This window comes from Tamandua tetradactyla, chromosome 5 (genome assembly GCF_023851605.1).
Source record: "Tamandua tetradactyla isolate mTamTet1 chromosome 5, mTamTet1.pri, whole genome shotgun sequence".
Lineage (NCBI taxonomy): Eukaryota > Metazoa > Chordata > Mammalia > Pilosa > Myrmecophagidae > Tamandua > Tamandua tetradactyla.
Genome location: NC_135331.1, coordinates 15,925,475 through 15,946,578, shown reverse-complemented (window position 1 = coordinate 15,946,578; position 21,104 = coordinate 15,925,475). Strand labels below are relative to the sequence as shown.

General features: G+C 44.7%; 1 long non-coding RNA gene across 3 annotated transcripts in view; it reads left to right on the top strand.

Annotated features, from left to right (window-relative positions):
• The window catches only part of LOC143682268 (uncharacterized), a 157,334-nt gene extending 137,079 nt beyond the window's left edge, over positions 1-20,255 (top strand). For all 3 annotated transcript variants that reach the window (XR_013175058.1, XR_013175059.1, XR_013175057.1), the window contains one exon: positions 20,183-20,255. This is a non-coding gene — a long non-coding RNA (uncharacterized LOC143682268). The remainder of the gene's footprint in view (positions 1-20,182) is intronic.
• The last annotated feature ends 849 nt before the right edge of the window (positions 20,256-21,104 follow it).

The following is a 21,104-nucleotide window of genomic DNA, read 5'->3' as shown; positions in this document are numbered from 1 at the left end:
ATTGCCTTTCTTTACATCAAGCTTGTGGTCTCATCGACATTGTTGGCCAGGATAAGACTAAGTTTAGCGGCGAAAAGGCGTAATTTATAGAAAAATGAAAGTAAATCTTGGTGCAGGTGCTTGGGCTCTGAGCATTGCTGAGGAGAGGCACCAGGAAAGACAGGCAGCAGAGGGTGGGCTATTCCCATTAGAAAGCTGTCTGGGTTCAGATCAACACATTCTTCAAGCAAGAATATTAACTCTGAGTCCCCTGTGTGGCCGTTGGCTGTGCGTGGGTCGCATTTGGAGAGTAACAGAATCCTTTCGGAATATATTTTGAGCCCATCATGATTTCCACATTCCCAGCAATGCATCCCTGCAGCCATTTTGTGTCTGGTAAGTTGTACTCATTTACTCTCCTGCTTAGAACAGGGTGGTTTCCTTACCCAACAAGGGCCACTTGGAGTTCCTTCCCTGATAATTCAGAGTTGAGAAAGAAGAAAAAAGATACATATTCCCTCACTTACTCACTTGCTCACTCACACACCTATGGATTGATCCATTCTCTTTTAGTGGTTGAACCAATAGCACATAAACCTTGGTGCTATGGAAAATCAGCCAGAGGCTGTTTGTAGTCAGTGGGAGAGAAGCAAAGCCAGCTGGGGGTAAAGAAGGGGTACCCATCTAAGTCCCCAAGGACCTTTTCCCTGTCCTAGTCCTTCCACAGTTCTAACTGCCTTCCAACATCCAGGTTCCCTGAGATCTCCTGAGCCTCGTATATTCTGCTCGAGAGACCTCAATCACATTTCTGTCTTGTAATTACAACCACATAAGTCTGACTCATCCACCTTGCTTCATCTTAAATGCCCAACTCCTCTGCCTAGATCTGGGTCAAGCCAATGGGGCAAAGAAATATTTGAGGAAGTCCCTTCAAAACAGGTCTTTCCTCTAACCCTCAGTCTCCTCTGCAACTGTGGTTTCAGACAGCAGCCCATGAGAACCCTTACCGTCAGGGCCAGGTGAATCAATGGGGGCTTCTTTCCCCAAGGTCAGCAACATCTGGCACCATGGTTTCCCTCTGTTAGCAGCCAAATTGATCATTTTCTAGGGCTGCCTAAGTAACGCCTATTCCCGAGCCTCAGATGTTCAGCGTGGAAACCTGTCTCTACCCCTGGAGGCCCTGGGGCCTTGTTAAGCATCTCTCTTTGGCTCAAGGAGTCAATGTCCAATCTCAGAAATGGCCCGTCTCACAATCCATCCGGGGGGCTGAGCAATATTAAAATCCCTGATGTTGCAGCTGGAGTCTCACTGTCTCTCTTTAGGGTGGATAGTTAAAAATTCATGTTATTTTCAAAGGAGAGAAGATGCTTAAACTGTTTTCTGATTTGCAAACGTTCTCTTTTTTGATTCAAAATCAAACTTTTGTCTAGACAGGCAAGGACTTTTTGCTGACATATCTCGCCAGCTCAGAAAGCTTGAGGTTTTCCAAATGCAATGCCCCACCCCTTCCTGGTCATGGTCTCCAGCACCAGGTTCTTTCTAAACACGTCCTCTGAGTAGTTTCGAGCAGAACTAACTGGGTGGAGAGGCCCAAGATGGCCATTGGCAGAGTCTTCCTTTGCCTCATCCGGTTTCCTTAATGAGTTCTCTGCACTGGCAAGCTGTGTAGACTGTCTGGCGTAGTTCAGCTATGTTGTGGGACTTGAAGCAGCTGATAAAGAACCCACATCACCCAGATGCTGCTACTGTCTCTCCTTCTTCCCCTTCTTCTTCCTTCTTGTCTTTTCTCCTATTCCTAGTAATGTGTGTTCATGGTAGAAAACCCAGAAATCAGATAAGCAATAAGAAGAAAATCAATGCTCCCCACCCCACCCCATAATCTTATCCTTCTAAACATTTTCTCTGAATATATATATATATGTATTTCCATATATAATCATACATAAAGGTATATAATAAATTATCCCCAAAGTTAACAGCTTAAAACTATTAAAAATATATATATACCTATGGTTTCTGTGGGTCTGGAACTTGGGAGTGGCTTGGCTGAGGGCCTTTCATGCCATCCAGTCAGATGTCATTGGGGCCAAATTCACGTGAGGACTGAATTCATCTGCTCCAAGGTGACCTCATGCACACAGCTTGCCCATCGGTGCCGGCTGTCGGCAGGAGATCTCAGTTCCTCACCATGGGGAGTTCCCTCTCTACAGTGCCTTTGCAACATGCAGCTGGCTTCCCCTGTAGCGAGTGGTCCAAAAAGTGGCAAAGCAGATGCACCATAGACTGTTATGAGTTAGCCTCGAAGTCATACTCCATGGCTTTGACCATATTCTCTTGGGCATGTAGAGCGGCCCTGCTACAACGTGGGAGGAGACTACCCAAGGGTCCTGAGCCTCAGCTCGCTGGGGGCCATCCTGGTGGCTGGCTACCATTATATAAATATCTCACATTAGATAATACCCAGGTATTCTTTTTTGTATTAAAAAAATGGCACCATAGTATGTATACTTTTTTGTGTGACTGGCTATTTTTAATATCTTTTCATCAAACATCAACATTTTTTGCTGCAAATAAATATATTTTTATAGCACTATCCCCAAGGGGGTGGTAGAAAGTGTGTGTTTGTGTGTTGAGGGTGTTTTAGGTTGTTACAATAGGTAGCTGGCAGACACTCTGAAATTGGTGGCAGGAGTCAGGGAAGATATTTGTGGTAAGCATTATTATTATTATTACCGCTCTCCTGTGTTTCCAGTTCTCTTCTCCTTCTGAGCATATGATGTGATTAGACTTTCCCACTCCCTTGAAATTAATTATGCCCATATGCCTTTCTTTGGTCAGTGAAATGTGAGAGGAAGTGGCAGGCAAGTGTCGTCTCCATGTGAAAGCATCTAATTGCCAGTGCTCCACTCCCCAGCGCCCTCTTGTCTTGCTGGGGCAGTTGTGGAAGCCTATGTCTAGATGGTGCCTTTGTCAGCCTAGGCTACTGAATATCAGTGATAAATAGATGCCTTCTTTGACCCTATGTAGCATGGACAAAAAATGAACTTTTGTTGTTTTAGGCCACTGAGATTAGGGCTGTTTTTGTTACTGTGGTGTAACCTGGGTCACCCTGACTAATACAAAGTCTCAGGTAGAAGTGCAGCCAGGTCTCCTTCTGGGTTGGTCCAGGGCCTGTCTGCTGTCAGACCCATTCCTAGCCTTTCCTTTGTCCTGATCTGCATCTCTGGGGCATCTGCCAGCCATAGTTCCTAGGCTTTTCTTCCACTTCATTTCCACAAATGGTCCTGGTAACATACTGAAGGGCAGGGATCTTTCTTCCCCTCCCCCTGGGGTTCAGGAAGTATCTCCAGCAGCAATGGCATCTTCTCTCTTTCTTTGGCTCCCTCCACAAGGCCTGCAGTGATTTCACCATCGGACAGGAGACCCCAACCTGAGATTTCAGTAACATCAACTCTTCTTTCTATCCCCAGCCTATGGATGGCAGTGGCTTCTTGCCATGGCTAATCTGTGGGTCCTCACCATCTCCTTTGGCTTCTGTGGCTTTTCTATTCTTGGAGTAACCAGTTCCCTGAATTGAAATCCATCAGCTTCAAATACCCAGAGTGGTTTCTGTGTCCATAGCTGAACCCTGGCTGACATGAAGGGTGACTCTGTGCCAAGACCTATGGAAACATGGGAATGGAGCAAAAAATGAGCCAGATCTGAGCCTGAGCCCACGAAGACTTAACACTACAGGAAGGGGCATTGCAGGGTCCTATGCCTGGGGGCTCTAACTTAGTCTTGGGGGTCAGGAAAGGCCTCCCTAAGTAAGTAGCATTTTAAAGCTGAGGTCTGAAGGCTAAACAGGATTTTGTCAGCACAGACAGGCATGGGGAAGGTTTCTATCATTGTCAAGCTGGGAGGCAGGGGCTGGCCCAGGTGAGGTCTTTCAAGCCTCTTTGTTGACTGATAAGGTTGGGCTGCTCACTGCCCTCTCTGTTTCCTGGCAGTTTTGCTCATTTTGCTTCCAGTGATTGATAGCCAGTTGCTCTCAACTGGGGTGATTTGAATCCAGCGGCAGACTTTTCTGAGCACCACTGGGCTCTGCTGCTGAAGTGGCTTTCATTCCAAGAAAGGATAACATAAACCACATTGGGTTCTTGGCTTCATCAAGAAAATACCTAGAGAATGTGCAGAGATCATCCAGAGAATATCCATCCATCCATCCACTCACCCATCCATACACCCACCCATCCATCCATCCATCCATCCATCCATCCATCCATCCATCCATCCATCCATCTATCCATCCATCCATCCATCCATCCATCCATCCATTCATCCATCCACCCTCTATTTTCATCCACATGTCCTGAGGCCCTGCTCAAAGCCCAGCACGCTGCTAGGCACTGGAGTGGGAGTGTGGGGCACATAATTCAGTAAATGTTCTTACCTTTTCTTGAAGAACTCAGTCTGGTGGAGGAGTGGACAATAGGGAAAGAAAATAATTACAGTGTTTCTCCCAAATCACATAGAGAAAGACCTGGAGGGGTCAAAAGAAAAAGTTTCTCAGAGAAAGCTACATGGAACAAGGTATTGAGGGATGAATAGGAGTTTACCGGGTGGAGGGAGATAGGGCACTCCAGGCAATGGAAATAGCATATGCAAAGGTATAGAGGTGAGCATAAAAACCATGTTATATACAGACTTGAGAGTTGAAGTGTAGGTACCTGGCTGGAAGTGTATGAGAAGAGGGTTGGAAGGTAGAATAGAATCAGATTGTGAATGGCTTTGAATGGCAGACCAAGGAGTCTGGGCCTAAGCATTTTAGGAGATTGGAGTGGAGATCTGCTGCATTTGGATCTGTAATTTAGAAAGACCAATTGGCCTTTTTTCACAAGAAGGATTCATTCATGCATTCAAACAATAATGACTGAGTGCCTCCTATGTGTCAGGCACTTTACTAGGTGCTGGGAATAGCAGTGAACAAGACAGACAAGGATTCTGCCTTTCTGAAGTTTTCCCTGTAATGTGGTAGAAAATAATAAATAAGCAAGCTAATGATATTATAGATGGTGATGAGAAGTGCTATTAAGGAAAATAAAGAGGATGGTGTGATGTTGGTTGCTGGGAACTATTTACATCATCCAGAACAGATCTTTGGGTGATCTGGGTGGAGAGATAACTTCCAAAAGTTGTTTGTTTGAGATGAAGCTATCATCCTTGGGAGGAGAAAGGTGGCGGCGGCGGAGGAGGAGGAGGAGGAGGAGAAGGAGGAGGAGGAGGCTGAGACACACAGGATTGAACACATCAAGTTTAGGCCATCTGTGGCAGGGCAGTACTGTGTGTTCACTTAATCTGGGTTCGTTTGTCTCAGGCCACATAGCTGGACTAGGTTCTCCACCTGCGGATAGGATCATGTGATTAGGTTCTTCAATAGAATGGGGCAGAAGTTGCACACACCCCTTCTAGGGTGGGCTTCTAAAATCTTCTCTCTGCTCACCTGCCAGTCAAATGCAGAAGATCCAGCAGAGGTCTCTGGTGCCCTAAAACAGGTTTATAGCCTCAGAACCATGGATAGTGTGGAATGGATAATTCTTTGTTGTGGGACACCCTCCTATGCCTTGTAGGATATTTAGCAGCATCCTTGGCCTCTACCCACTAGATACCAGTTGCCCCTGTGCCTGGTTCTGAAAACCAAAAATATCTCCAGATATTGACAGACTTTGGAATTACCACCAATCAAAGCTGTGAGAAAACCTGAAATGACCAGGAGATGAGATGAGATAGTGAGATGAGAACAGGCCAGAGACCTGTATGCTCAGCAATATGAACTTTTAAGGTTTGGACAAAGATGCAGGTACAACCCTCAGAAGAGGGTGAGGGTGGCAGGAGGACAGCCAGGGAAGGATGGTATCATGGATACCAGTGGAGGAAAGATTGGTGGCCTAGCAGGGAAGATGGCTAAGAGAAACTTGTTGGGATTGCTAGGTAATAGATGCATGTAAACTCAAACCTAGCGGCTTGGGAAAATAAATAACAACAAACATGGGGCAAAGATATCAAAGTTCAGGCAGCTGGTTTCCAGTCTTGACACATTCCTTTCTCTGAAGGCAAATCTCCCTCCTTTCACTTCACAATCTAATGGCATAGTCAGATTTTTTTTTGAAGTTTTGTCTCTTTGTCCATTAAAGACTATTACTTCCAGTTTTCTAGGATACACGAAGCAAAATCTATATAAGGCTTTAAATCTGGCTCCCACATCATGTCAGATCCAACACTGGCCCCCCAAGATAGGTGTTATATAAATAAAAAACACTGTCACTACAATGTGCTTGACAAGCATTTGATAAGGATCAGAGGAAGTGGGGAACCATTGGTGGCCACGGCAGTGGGGGAAGCTTGACTCTATCCTTGTGTTCCAAGAAAAGGTTGCAGAGGAAGCCATGTGGCAGAGACTCGCTGGGATGGTTTAAAAAATGAAGGAAATTCCCCATTTCCTGGTTGTAAGAAAATATGGGTGGAACAAGTCTTAAATGAGCTGATCATGGCTCGGACTTTGATGTCGGATGAATGACAATGATCTCCACTGCAGGAACACAATGTAATGAACTCGCCCAGCTTTTCCATGAAAAACAAAATCACTGAAGGGGCCTTGTATTGGAAAACAAAGGCTCTCTCACTTGCAAGGCCTCGAGGAGGAAGACTTAGAGGGTGTTCTTGAACTTTGGCTAATGGGAAATGAAGGCATGAGGGCTTCTGGGCCAAAGTAGTGGAGGAAGGGTCTGGCATCTGGATCCCCGCAGGACTTGTGTTGGCATCTGAGTTTTCTGGTATTTAACCTGGCAAACATTTGCTGAAAGGCCCCTATGTGCCAGGCCCTGTACCAGGTCCTGACAATACAGAGATCAATAAGAAGCTTCACAATCTAATGGCATAGTCAGAGCACTCGACCCTTTTCGCTCTTACTTCCTTTTCTACTTTATTCCTTCCTTCTTGCTGTCCAACCATATTTGTTGAGTGCCTGTTAAGTGCTGGGCACTGGGCTGGACAATGGGGACATAATAAGGGGCATGGCTTATATGGTTTAGCTTTCAAGCAGGCTAAAATCTAATTGGGAAGACAAAGCATTGAAAGAGCCACATGATAAAGCATTCTTAAGTGCTAAGGGGGTGATTATAGTAGAAGCATAGGAATGGGATGGACAGTGAGATTCGGGCAATAATAAAGTATTCAAAAGAGGTTGGATGATTCCATAGGGGTGATCAGGGATTATTTCAAAGACAGAGGAGATGATGATACCTAAATTGGGTTTTGAAGGGTGATGAGGAGCTACCAGATGGATGACACTGGGGAAAGGCACTCTGGGCAGAGACAACAACAGTGCAAAGGGTTGGAGACACAAAAGGCAATATTGATTTACTGGCAATTACAAATAATACAGAAGCACTGGAGCAGGAAGTTCAAGAAATGATTGGAGAGCTGCCTGGAATAATCAGGAGTCAGATCATGATGGGTCTTTTGGACCCAGCTGTGAAGTTTGTTCTAATGGTGATAGGGAGCCATTGAAGAATCATGAGCAGGGAAGTGATGTGATCAGGTTTGTGTTTTGGTAAAAGCACTCAGGCTTCCTTGAGGAGGATGAATCTGAGGGTGAGAAACAAGGAGATGAATTGGGAGACAGCACCCTAGATGCACCCAGCTGCCAACTTTGGCTCCTGGGGATGGTTCTGAGGTTGTAAATATGGAGTGATGGTCTGATTGCTTGCAACTCACCCACTGACTTCTCGCCTTGCCGCAAGACTGACAACAGAGGCTTGGAATTACTGCATTTCAATTATTACTGGGAAACTGCACATTAAAATATACACCCATGAGTCAGGTGGTCAAGGTCACGGCTGAGTAGTTTACTGGGGTCAAGAATTAGATCTGATACCCAACTTCCCCACTGCATAATGTGGCTTTGCTGGCATATATGGGTGCAAGGCTGAGTATTTCTGTCTTGAGGTACATGGAGGAGAAACGAACTTCAAAGGTGAAAGTTATCCTTTGGGTGCTTTGTGCATTGCACCTTCAAAAGGAAGCAGCAGCATAACCTTTGGATTAAAAGCATCGATTTTTTTTTTACTTTTTACATGGGCAGTCACCGGGAATTGAACCCAGGTCCTCTGGCCTGCTGAACCATCGTGGCCTACCCTGAAAGCATTGATTTTGATATAAAATAAATCCAACCTTTGTTAATAGCTATGCCAATTAGGGAAGCCTGCTTCCTTTTTTTGAGGCTTGGTTTCCCTCATCTGTAAAACGGGCACAAATGTGTTATGCAGTAAGTAAGTGCTCATTCAATCTTTCCTACTGTCATCAGGCATGTGTGGCCTTGAAAAATAAGACGTCTTTTTAGCATTTCTTTGAATTTCTTATTATTGCAGTCCCCATTTTTTTTATGTTACCATCACTTTTTTCTTCTTTGTTAAGTTTCATACTTTTTTCTTCCCTGCTGTGTTTCTATGATTTTAGTCTTCTTATTTTGCATTCCTTCCTTCATTTTACACCCTTCTTTGTGTGATCTTCTCTCTGGACATGCCTCATGCCCTGAAACTCAAATTCCTCTCTTCAGATTTGAAATCGACTTTTCCCAAGAAACAGCACAGCAACAGCACAGCGGAAAGATTAAGAATGTGTGTGGTAGACTCAAGCTTCTGCATTCAAATCCCAGTGCTGTCACTTTCTCCGTTTGCTTGAACTTTCTGTGCCTTGTTTCATCATATGTAAAATGGGAAAAATGACACCACTACCTCCTAAGGTTATTGTAAGTATTAGATGAGTTAATAATATTATATATAAATATTACTATATACTTTTGGCATATAGCAAGTGGTCAAAAAAATATCAGTGGGGATTTGATCATTTATTGACCCCTATTGTAGGGCAACAGGTACTCGCTCTAGTCCTTCACACTTCTGGTATCTCAGTTTCCATAAAATCCCTGCAAGGCAGCACCACAATGATCATTCTATATATGAGCAATCCAAGCCTCTGAGAGACTCTGTAACTTGCTCCAGATCCTCATCTAGAAAGTTGCAGGTCTGGGATTTCAATTGAGGTCTTCAGACACCAGGCTCAGGCTACGAGCCATCCTTGCTGACCTCCACCCCAGTTCCTTTCTGCCACCATTGAAGAAGGTCTGTCACATGCAAATGTACTAAGAAATGATGAATATGCATCTATGTGATGATATTAAGAATTACTGATTGTATATGTAGAATGGAATGATTTCTAAATGTTGTGTTAGTTAATTTTTTTTTAATTAATTAAAAAAAAAAAAAAGAAGGTCTGTCACAGTGCCTGTCACAAAGATCTAGCACAAAGAGGTGTTCAGGAACCATGTATTTATTGGGTGAACAAGCATTTGGCCAATGGTGGATTTTAGATGTTGGAGAATCTAAGTCGAAAATGTGCTTTGAACTTAAGGCCACATTTGCAAGCCAAGTTTTTAAGATTCCATCCAAGGAGAGCCTGAAGATCAGAGACGGTAGTTTTGTTTTGTTTTCTGGAAAAATGATCTCTAATTCCTGCATTTCATGCAATTTGCTCAGAAACTCTTGGAGTTAATGTAAAATTGGAACTCTGCAAAAACTTGGACTCTGGGCCTCATAGATGATGTCCAAGGAATCAGCTGGTTTAGGAGAAATTGACTGAACAAGTGCACTTGTCTGTGCTACCTGAGCACACTCCTTTGTTAGCAGAAAGAGGCACTTAGCCAGATTCGAGACTTTCCAGGACAAGCTGCCACATCATGTATTAATGGAAAGGTATTTGGGATTTTAAAAAGAATCATGTGTCCGTGACCAGCCTCCAACCTTGTCCAACAGAGTGTGTCCATAAGTTCTCCAAAAGACATGCCCCAGGATGTTTTTACCAGCCAACAACTTGAAACAGCTTACATATTCATCATCAGCTCAATGGATAAGTTAATACAGATGTCCTCACAGTGGAATACTAAACAGCAGTGAAAAATGAAATGCTGCCACATGCAACAACATGGATAGATCCCACAGACACTGTATGGTGCAAAATAATCCAGATACAAGAGAATGAAACTGTATGATCCCATTTATTTAAAAGTTAAAAAGGCAAAAATTAAATGATGGTGGAGTAGTAAGAATGGGGATCACCTTTGGGAAGAGGGGCTGAGCACCATTTTGTGGGGACTAGTACTATTCTACATTTTCATCCTGGTGATGGTTACAGGGAAACTTTCAATTTAATAGAACGTTGATATAAGTAATATCATCCTACTGGCAAGCAAAGCCCATCTGGCTGTGAGATATGGTCTTCTGGCTGCTATTTTGAAACTTTTGTTTGTCATCTTGGCTTCACTGCTGTCTATATGGCTTCTTCCTCCCCATCACTTTATACAGGGGAGGGACAACCATGTCTGCTTTACAGGTGGGGAAACCTACGCTTGGGCTATGTGACTAATCTTCCTGCAGGTCACCCAGGAGAGGCTAAGAGTGCCATTCCAAAGTCTTCAGTTTGTTATTCAGTCCATTCCTTCCTTTATCCTGGGCTTTTGTTCTGATTTCTAGCTTAATTGGCAAAGAGAGGCAGGAACTGACTGTCCCTGGGTTCATGTCTTGTCTCCACCACTTGCCAGCATATAACCTTGTGCGGGTAATTGTGCTCCTTGGTTCCTGTATCTCTAAAATGGGTATAATAATGAGAAAACATGTGAAAAATCTAGTATGTAACCTGGCCCATAGTAAACCTCCAATACATATTAGTGAATTAATGAATATTTAGACTATGCATTTATTTTTAAAGAAGCAGTTAAGATTTGGGTTGGTTAAAATATTCAGACTCTAAGTGTAGCTCTTTAAACTTAGGGATCTGTGGAAATGCTTGATGGGGCATGTTAATCCCTGATATTAAACTCAATGAATCGCACATATAATGCTCTTCTGGTGGAAAAAGCCCATAGCTCTTGCCCAATTTCTTAGAGGCCCATGAGTCTTTTGCTTCCAGCAAAGGTTAAGAGTAACTGCTTTAGATAAAACCTGATGACTTTGGCCTACGTTTTCTCAAAGAGAATTCCGTGGAACATTCAACAAGGAGGCAGACTTCAATAAAAGAGTTCCTTGGGGAAGTAAATTGTGATCAAACCTTATTTTCCACATCCCATCCTTAGAGAGGGATAAGATACATTAGCATATTAAAGACTCTGAGAAGCCCTGCAGCAAAGAAACCTTGAACATGATTTCTCATCCAGCATCTGCTTATCACGGAAAACATGATCATTTAAACTCTCTTAACCCTGCTTTTCTCATCTCACCACGTTAACATCTCCGAAGTGGTGTATGTGGTGGGATCCTACTTTGAGTCATGCTGGACTTGACCATTCCACTGTGGTTTAGACCTGGTTTTATTTGATGTCACTTTCTGTTATAGGATCCTTGGGTGACAACAGGATTCCCAAGTTGACTGAAAGGAGGAAGAAAATCATGCTGGAGTAAAGATAAAGATGTTAAAACTGACCCTGTATGTAATTGGGACAAAAGAGAGAGAGGTCCAGAGGAAGGAAACATGGTTCCTGCAACTTATACCGGTAGATATTTGAATATTTTGGCCATACAACCCAGATATATTAAAAATAGCTTGATATGCCCAAGCAGTTTGATCCTTGAATGAATTTTATATTTTTCCTTCATCTGGAGCAGAGTTTCTCAACCTCACACTATTGACACTGTCAGCTGGATAATTCTTTGTTGTGGGGCCTGTCCTGTGCATTGTAGGATGTTGGGCAGCATTCCTAGCCTCAACTCACTAGTTGGCAGTAACACCTCCCCAATTGTGACAACCAAAAATATCTCCAGACATTGCTCAGTGTCCCCTGAGAAGTCAAAATGACCCCTGGCTGAGAGTGCTGACCTAGATGGTAAGCTCTTTGAGGGCTTAAATAAGGCTCGTTCTACCTGCCATTGCCACTGTTCCTGGCTGATAGGACTCTGGTAAAAATGACTAGAGCTCACCAGGTGCTACAGAACATCAGAAGATGCATCTTTCCTCTGCAGGCCCCACACCCCACCTGGTGTCCCAGACATCAGTTTTTCCTTCGATAAAATGGGTGGTTCTCCTGTGCAGTGCAGCCATTCTGGTTGTGCAGCATGTTAATTTCCATTAATTACTTGTCTACATCTGCTCCTGACCTTAATGAAAACAACAGTCACGTAATAGTAAAATAAGAACTAACCTGTTGAGCATGTGAGGTGCACTAAGCCTCATGCTAAGCCCTTTATCAGCATTGTTACCTCCCTGAATTTTCATGACACATGCCTAAGAGGGAGATACTGTCGCTGCCCCTATTTTGCATATGGGAACACTAGCCTGGGAAGGAAGGGCGCCTGGCCAGGGTCACATAGGTTGTCACACAGAGGGAGCCAAGACTAGATTCTTAATGAGATCTTGTTTCCGAACTGGCACAGCTTCATGGCTTTCCAATGACTTTCCTTTCCCTCTTATTTTGTCTTCACATGATTTCTGGAACTGATCGTATTAGTCCCATTTCACAGATATGGAAACAAAGGGTCAAAAAGTTGCCTAAAGGATGTATATCTCCCTGGCAACATGGGACATGACTCCCAGGGATGAGCCTAGTCTTCGCACCATGGAATCAACAATGCCTTACCTGACCAAAACGGGGAAAAGAAGTGTAATAAAATAAGTCTTCAGCTGGCTGAGAGAGATCAAATAAAGTTGAGAGGCTATTCTGGAGGCTACTCTTAAGTAAGCTTCAGCTAGATAGTGCTAATTGCCATTCTATGCCAAGCCCGAACCAACAGTATTCCTGTAAATCCTAAAGATTACCCAGGGCTCTATAAAAGTTTCACTCACCAAGTTTATTTTTCAGACACCTAAACTTCCAGATGTTTCCTAGACCAGATAAGTCCTGAAATCCAGAGGTGCCAGTCTCTCCAAGAGCATTAATTAGTTACAATCCCTACCCCATAACATCGATAACTCTTTTACAACACGAAAAAGTTAGAATGGTCATTGCCCAAATGTCCCTAAAGAGTGGGAGAGGGATCAGAGGAAAAGGAGGAATTGTATGAGAGAAGGTAGGATTTAAAAATGCGTATGACTACTGAGTCATTATACTGATATTTGTTTTTAGTCTCCAGTGTCTTAGACCAGCTAGAAGGAAACACCTGAAATGGTAGAATTGTAAGTTTGAAAACAGAACGGCTTAAAACAACAAAACTTATTCTCTCACAGTTTTGGAGGCTAGAAATCCAAAACCAAGGTGTTGGCAGTGTCATACTCCCTCTGAAGTGTACTAATTTTCTCTCTTTTTTTGTAAGAACACCAGTCATTTGGGATTAGGGCGTACTCTAACCCAGTTTGGCCTTATTTTAACGAATAACATCTTCAAAGATCTTATTTCCAAATAAAGTCAACATTCACAGCACCGGGTTTTGGGACTTGAGCATATCTTTTAGGGGGACACAGTTTAACCAATGGCCTTAAATGACGATGATGGTGATGACCGATATCCTGTCGTGAGCCCTTAACTCGGTCACAGTTATGGATGACATAGGAGAGGGTGGTCCTATTACCTCCTCCTGACAGATAAAGAAATTGCGGTTACAGTGGCTCAATCTGTTATTGCACAGCTGATAACCCTGGAGTTGGGAATTGAACCCAGGCAGGTAGACACCACAGCCCACTCTCTTATGCAATGTCATGTTCATTCTCTCTAGAAATAGGCTCTGAAGGCAATTCCTGCACTTCGCAGACCACACACACTATCCCACTATCTTGAGAGAAACTCAGAGGAGGGCAGAAAGAGGAATATGTTCTGTATCCCAACTTCATTGTTCCTCGCTTGGCAGCCCCCACCCATTCAGGTAAATAGAAGGGATTCCGTCATTGTTTCTCCCTGCTCCTAATGACTTTTGTCTTTGTGTCTTCAGAGCCAGACCTCACCCCTGGGAAGCGGGCCTGTGGCCTGAGAGGCCCCAGCCGCCTCTGTGAACAATGGCCTTTGTTCTTCACACTTTCCCTATCAAAGCCTCACAGCAGGGATGGCCTTCAGAGGCGATGGCCGCTGAGATAATTCCTGTGCCAGAGCAGGGGGTGGGGGGCGGGCAGGAAAGGAGGGGTCAGGTGTGACTTTGACCCACTTAAGTGATGACTCTGGGGTCTGCTGTCCTCCCCTGCTGGTAAAGACGAATTCTTAGCAGAGGCTGTAAATAGCTTCAGGTTATTAACTCACTGTCCCTTGGGTGCATCGTTCTCTTATAATTTTCTGGGGGCTGCAAGTCTAGAAATGGTACTGGGGGGCAAGGAATATCAATAACAACGGTGATGATAATGGTGATGCTGGTTATCTTTCTTGTGGTTTTTAGTATGTCCCAGGCACTCTGTTAAGTATTACATAGACAGTAACTTATTTAATTCTAACAGTAGCCCAGGGAAGTAAAAACTAGTATCATTGTCCATATTTTGTCCAGTGAGGAACATAAGTCTCAAGGGAAACAAATAACTTGTCCAGGTTCACAGGGCAGGAACAGGAACCCAGGTCAACCTGACTCTAAAGCCTGTGCTGTTAATGAGTCTGGGAGGTTGAGCAGCACAAGAATAGACAGAGCAAGGGCACTGGGGCAGCCCACCTCAGTTCTGCTGCTTAGTCAAGCCATGTGACCTTGGACCGGAGGTCTCAAACCTCTGAGCCTCTTTTTCCTCATCTATAATAGGGGACAGAATGTATTAATGCTCACATACTAGTCAGGATCCCTACAGGAAGTAGAATCCCTCAGTGGGTGGTTCATTTTATAAGAGCTTAAAGAAAGGACTACTTATAGGAGGGTGGGCAGGGTGGAAGGAACAGACAAGGCTGCCAAGGCACCTAGAGACTAGTCATAGTGGGGAGCTGTTACCATCCCTAGGCTGAAGTAGCAAGATATAAGGAAATGAGGCTTAAAGGGCCCAGCGAGGGCTAAAGACCTGGTGAAAAAGCCACCTGGCAGGGACACAACCCCTTTCAGGAGACATGGAACCCAACTAGGGAGGACGCAGAGAAGAAGCACCCCAGCCTCTCTCTCCTTTTGCCCTCTGGTTTCCTGTTTGTGCTTCCCACTGGGAAGTCCAATGATCGAATCCATAGGGGTCAGCTACTGGGGCACAGGGCAGCACATGTGATGGAGCATAGTGACAGAGGAGCAAATGGAGAATAATCAGGGCCCCATCTTCAAGTGTCCTTATGAAGAATGAATAGAGTTATTTATGAACGGCCCCTGGTTCCTAGTTCATGCACAGTAAATCAGTTCGGTTTGTTAAGTGCCCATACAGTGCCAGGCAAGGCAAGGATACGGGAATACTTGTTGGTGCATGAAGGGCTTCCTTTTTCTTGAGAGGCAAAACAAGTTCTAGCAAAGTTCCTAGACACAAAAAGGATCCCATGGTAGTGTATTAAATGATCAATTTTAAATTTTTAATAGTTCATTAACTATTAATAATGAATTAAGAAATAGCAAAAGTCATTTAATGAAACTAGCTGATGTTAATTGAACACCTTCTATGTGTCTGGCCTGTGCTGAATCCTTCATTGTGGAAGAGCATAGAGCCATGTTTAGGCCTGGATGCATATCCTACCTACTAGTTGGGTGATCCCAGACCATTAATTCAACTTCCCTGTGCCTCAGTTTCCTTGTCTGTATAATGGAAATAGCATTATACCGACACCACATGGGGGTTTGGAGAGGATTACATGAGTTAAGGAAACTTTGTGTAGCTCTTAGAAGAGTATCTGTCCCTTGGGCAGTCTTCAGGAAGTGCTGGCTTTTTAAGAAGGGCTTACCTTTAAGAAGGGCTGTCAGGCAAATCAACTAGTTACAAAGTATGATGTGTTTTTTCTGTCCAAGGAGCAGATATTGGGGAACAGAGACAGGAAGTTTAAATGCAGTGGGTCAAGGAAGGCTCCCCTGAGGGTCAAGAGAGAAACTATCCGCAAGAGGCTGGAAAAGAGTGTTCCAGGCAGAGGAAATAGCAGGTGCTAAGGTCCCGAGGCAGAAACAAGGATCAAGATTTAGAAGCTGAGATCAGAGAGGTGGGAAGGCTCTTGGAGGCCAGTGTGAGGAATTTAGATTTTCTTCTGGTGAGAAGAGAAGCTTCTAGAAGGGTGTTAAACTGAGGAGGGACATGACCTGATGCGTTAACCTGGGTCCTCCAAGAAGCAGATCCAAGATCTCTTTAGGGGCGTGCTGTATGAGAGAAAATAGGGAGGGAGCCAGAAAAGGCTGTGAGAACCACCAGACAGCAAAGCAGATCTGAGTCCCAGTGAAGGAGAGGAGGGAAGGTGGGAGGGAAGGCTGCTGACTGTTGAGGGGAGGTTTACCAGCGCCACAGGGGAGTCCTCATGCTGTGAGAGGAGTCCAGGGTCTCCCAGAAAGGGGCCTGCCTTTATATCCCTGTCATTTTCAGGCATTGGTTGGGGGTGGCCCATGGGGAACGTGGCCTCTGAGCAAAGGCAGGGGTGGCTTTCTGATCACAGCGGCTGCCAGTTGAACTCCCTGCAGTTGTCCGTCTTCTCATGGCTGTCCAATTGACTTTGGACATGTACTTGGGTGACTCCTAGAAGACCTGCTAGGCAGGTATGTAAGGACCACAGTGATCATTGCTGGAGGCCCCATGAAGGATCCATGGGGATCCTCGTTGGAGCTCGGCATGCAGGCCAGACAGAGGTCCATACCTCCCAATGAGTCAAGCTCTGCCTGGCTTGGTTCCTGCCCACCCAGCCTCCCAGCACCCCCCCACAAATCCCCTGTCTCCCCTGAGGAAGTCAGGCCTGTAGCCTAGCTTCCTGCTATTATGCCATTTTTACAGCCTGGAGTTGATTTAGGTGTTACACTCTTGCTAAGAATATGCCTGACACTTGAAAGGAACCTTTATTATTGTCCTAATTTGTGAAGAATTAGTTGTTGCTTTTTTTTTTTTTCTTTCCCTTCTCCCCTTTTTTCTCTGCAGGGTCAGGCTGGAGCCGTGTTATTGTTGTTAAATTTAGATCTGAAGCTATATTAGGCCTGATCTGGTATCCCCCATGCTTTCACTTCTTAAAACAGGAAGGAAGGCCCCTGCCAAGGAGTTTCAGAGAATCAAGAAGCTGTTTTGAAAGCCTCGGTGAAGTGTGTTTAGGTAGAAACTGTTGTATGTGTTTAGGAGAGACTGGATTTGAAGAGCTTCTTTGCATGGTTGAATCAAAAGATTTTTTGCCCCCAGCCTTCTTGGAGACATCGGTGGGCCAGATCCAAACCAGTGGTGGGTTAGGGCATTGGATGCAGGCATGGAACTGCATGGGTTCAAATCCCCCCTCAGCCACTTTCCGGATATATGGCTTTAAGCAAGGCAACCTCAGTAGCTGCCTCAGTTTCCTCAACTGTAAAATTAGATAGCAATATTACCTGTCTCCCAAGCCCAGTGGGGGATTAAATATGATAGCACATGCAAAGTGTTTTGCATGGTGCCCTATACATGCTGCTTACTAAGTGTCACCCATTATTACTCTCTCTGGCTTTCCTGAGTAGTAGGGATTAAACTTAAATCATATCAAGCAAGTTCCTAGAGAAAAAAAGAAAGGACACCATGATAGAGCATTAAAATATCAGTTTTTAATTTTCAGTAGTTAAAAGAATTTACTATTAATAGCTAATTAAGAAATAGCAAGGTCATTTAATGATACTAGTTGACATTAATAGGGAACTTTCTATATGTTGGGCACTGTGCTAAATCCTTCATATATGAGAGAGCATAGAGCAGTGGTTAAGAGCATGGATTCTGGATCCAGATCCCCTGGTTTACAATCCCATTTCTGCCACCGAGCGGCTGTGTGATCTTCCGTAAGTTACTTTACCTCCTGGGCACACAATTTCCTCATTCTTACAATGGCTGTACGTTATTGATGCTGTAATGAGTTAATGTATATACAATACCAGCTTCTTAAAAAAAAATGCCTCAGAATGTGCCATTACCTACAAACTTATTTTATTTAAACCCCCAATCCTCTGAGAGAGATTTTTATTCTCCTTTTATAGATAATTAAGCTGGGACTTAGGTCAAGCAATTTGTGCAGTTTCACTGTTTTAGTAATCTGTTGCGAGAAACAAATTACCCTAAAACTCAACATCTTAAAACTGCAAACATTTATTATATTATCTCAAATGTCAGGAATTCTGGAGTGGCTAAGCTGTGTGGTTCTGACGGAGGGTCTCTTGAGGTTGCAGTCAGGATGTTGGCAGGGACTGAAGGCTTGACTGCGGCTGGAAGATCCACTCCCAACGTGGTACACATGCATGGCAGTTGGCAGGAGGCATGAGTCCCTCACCACATGGGCCTCTCTGCAGGGTTGCTTGAGCATCCTTGCAATGATAGTGATCCAAAAGAGAAAAAGACAGAAGCTGCAATCTCTTTTATGACCTGACTTAAGAAATGACGTTCAGTCACTTCTCGCCATATTCTGTTGGTCACTCCCTGAGACAGTGCGGGTGGGTCTCAAACAAGGGGTGAAGGTCAAGAGTTAGGGATCTTTGGGGACCATCTTGGAAGCTCCTACCACAGCCACAGGTAGGTAAGTGGTAGAGACAGGATTTGAATCCGACCCTGCCACTCTGCCTTGATAGGTGTACCTTGTGTCGATCACATGCTAAGGGTCCAGAGCTTTCAAAGAGCTCCCAGGACAGTAAAACCATTGACAAATAATGGAGTAATTCTGTCATGGGTAATTGGAGTCAGGATGTGGGCTGTGGGGACTCTGCCAAGGGGCTTCCTTTCTAGACAGCAGGGTGAAGACAGTTATTCTGGCTGAGAGGCTGGAAGAGAGCACTTGGGGAATGGGAAACAATATGTGCAAAGGCCCAGGGGTGAGAGGGGCAATCACTATGGATGGAGTTCTGAGTTCCCCTGGGGAGTGGTGAGAAATGAGGGTTGTGAGTCAGCCAAAAGAGAATGGACTTTATGTTTGGGGTAATGGGAGCTGTTTAAGGTTATGAACAATGGAGAAAAATGGTCGTGTTTCTACCAGCCACAAGAACTCTAGGCCTGGGATTAGAAATAAGGGTTCAAAAATCTTAATCACTCCCTGGCTGGAAGACCTTGGCCAGATCTCTTCTCTCTCCTAGTCCTGGGGTTCTTCGGAGCTGTAAAATGGGGATATCATGGGCTTGTGGTAGAGCCACAGAGGTGATAGTCTTGAAGACAATTGGGGAACTGTAAAGGCCCATCTGAAATCATTGTGGAGGTGCTGGGGTGGCCAAGGGGAGGTAAGTGATAGAGATGGCATTTGAATCTGGATCCTGAACTCTGCCTTGGGGATGATGAGTATGAAAATGAAAGATGCACTGACTTTCCCTGTCAGGCCCCTCTCCAGCCAAACTGTCCTCATGACTACATTTTTCCCTTGCCCTGGCCCTGGGGGGTGCTAGACTTTCGGTAGGTTTTGACTGGAAGGTTTGGAGGTAGTCCCTGCCTCTTAGGCTTCACCAATTTGAGAAAAAGGCCATATCTCACTGCAAAGCGCAGTACTGTCAAGATTTTAGAATTAGACAGCTCTGGACCCGCATCCTTGCTCCTACATGACCCAGGACCGTCAGTTAGTTCACAAGCCTTGGTTTGTTCATTTGTAAGATGGAGATGCTGATGTTAGCACCTTGAGGGTAGGGGCCTTGTCTGTCGTGTTTTTCATTGTGCCCCTAGTATCAGAGCAATATCAGCACATAGTAGTTGCTTATTAAATGTTTGTTGAATGAATAAAGGAATTCTCACTTCCTGGCTGTCTAAAAAATCAAGGTTCTATGTTACTGTGGTGATATCCAGCCTCTCTATCCCCTCCATCATTGTTCATGCTTTTCTTTTGTCCTAAAATTCCCTGTCCTATTACCCCATCCATCTAAGCAGGCCAAGTCTTCTAATCCACTATGTCAAAATGGCCCTTACTTCTAAGCCTCTTTTCTATGGATGTGTGAGAAAGGACCCCAGGGTCTACCACCTACTAGCTCTGTGACCTCAGGCAAGACAAATAACCTCTCTGTGACTCAGTTTCCTCATTTGCTATCATGGGAAAATATTTGTACCTATACCCATAGAAGAGTAAATGAGATTGTGCAGGGCACGTAGTAAGCACTCAAATGTATTAGCTATGGGTTTTGTTTTAGTTTTTTGTTTTGTTTTTTTTTAGGTGGATGGTCTGGGGATTGAACCTGGTTCTCCTGCATGGAAGGTGAGCTTTCTACCACTGAACCACCCGTGCACCCAGCTATGGTTTTTATTAATTCACAGTAGAAGCTGAAATCCTTCCTGTGTTACCACTACCTCCTATTCTTGCATCACCTTGCCCACGCCGGTCTCCTTGCCTTTCCCCACTCATACCAAACATACTCCCACCCCTGCAGATTCCTTTGCCAGGAGCTCTCTTCCCAAGATATCTGCAGAGCTCACTTCCTCAGTCCCTCTAGGCCCCTATTCTGGTTGTCCCCTTAGTGATCACAGCCAATAAGAGTGAACACTTAAATAGCATCCACTTCATGCCAATGACTGCTCTTTACTACTCACTGTACAGAAGAAGAAACTGAGGCACAGTTGTGTTGAACACTTTGCCCAGGGTCAACATTGTTCGTGAGTGGTGGGGCTGGGACTTGAACCCTGGAGAGCCTGGCTCCATAGCCTATACCCTTAGCCATTACACTGCATGCCGCTGTGGATGGGAGCACTCAGAGCTGGTTCCTAGAACTGGATCCTAGTCCTGGGTTTTGCTTCAAACTAGCCTTAAAGAGATTATGGCAGAGGCAGGTGGCTAATATCCAACGGCTTGACTATCTTTCCATGCACAAAGGAGATTAGGGCTTCAGGAGGGTGCAAAGTTGATTGGGATTGGCAGGTGGTGCCTCTCCTCCCCCTTCCCACTCCATTACTCTCTCCTCCGTCCCTGCCTTCTGCCCCCAGCCCTCTACCTGGACAGACAAGCAGGAGCCAGCTGTCTGCCAAGGGGGAATGGAGCTGAAGGAGGCTGCTGAGAAGGGCAGAAAAATGCTTCCTTCGAAGACTGTATAGATTTCCCCTGCACGGAAAGACCTCCCCACTCCCCCTGAAGGGTGGGGTAA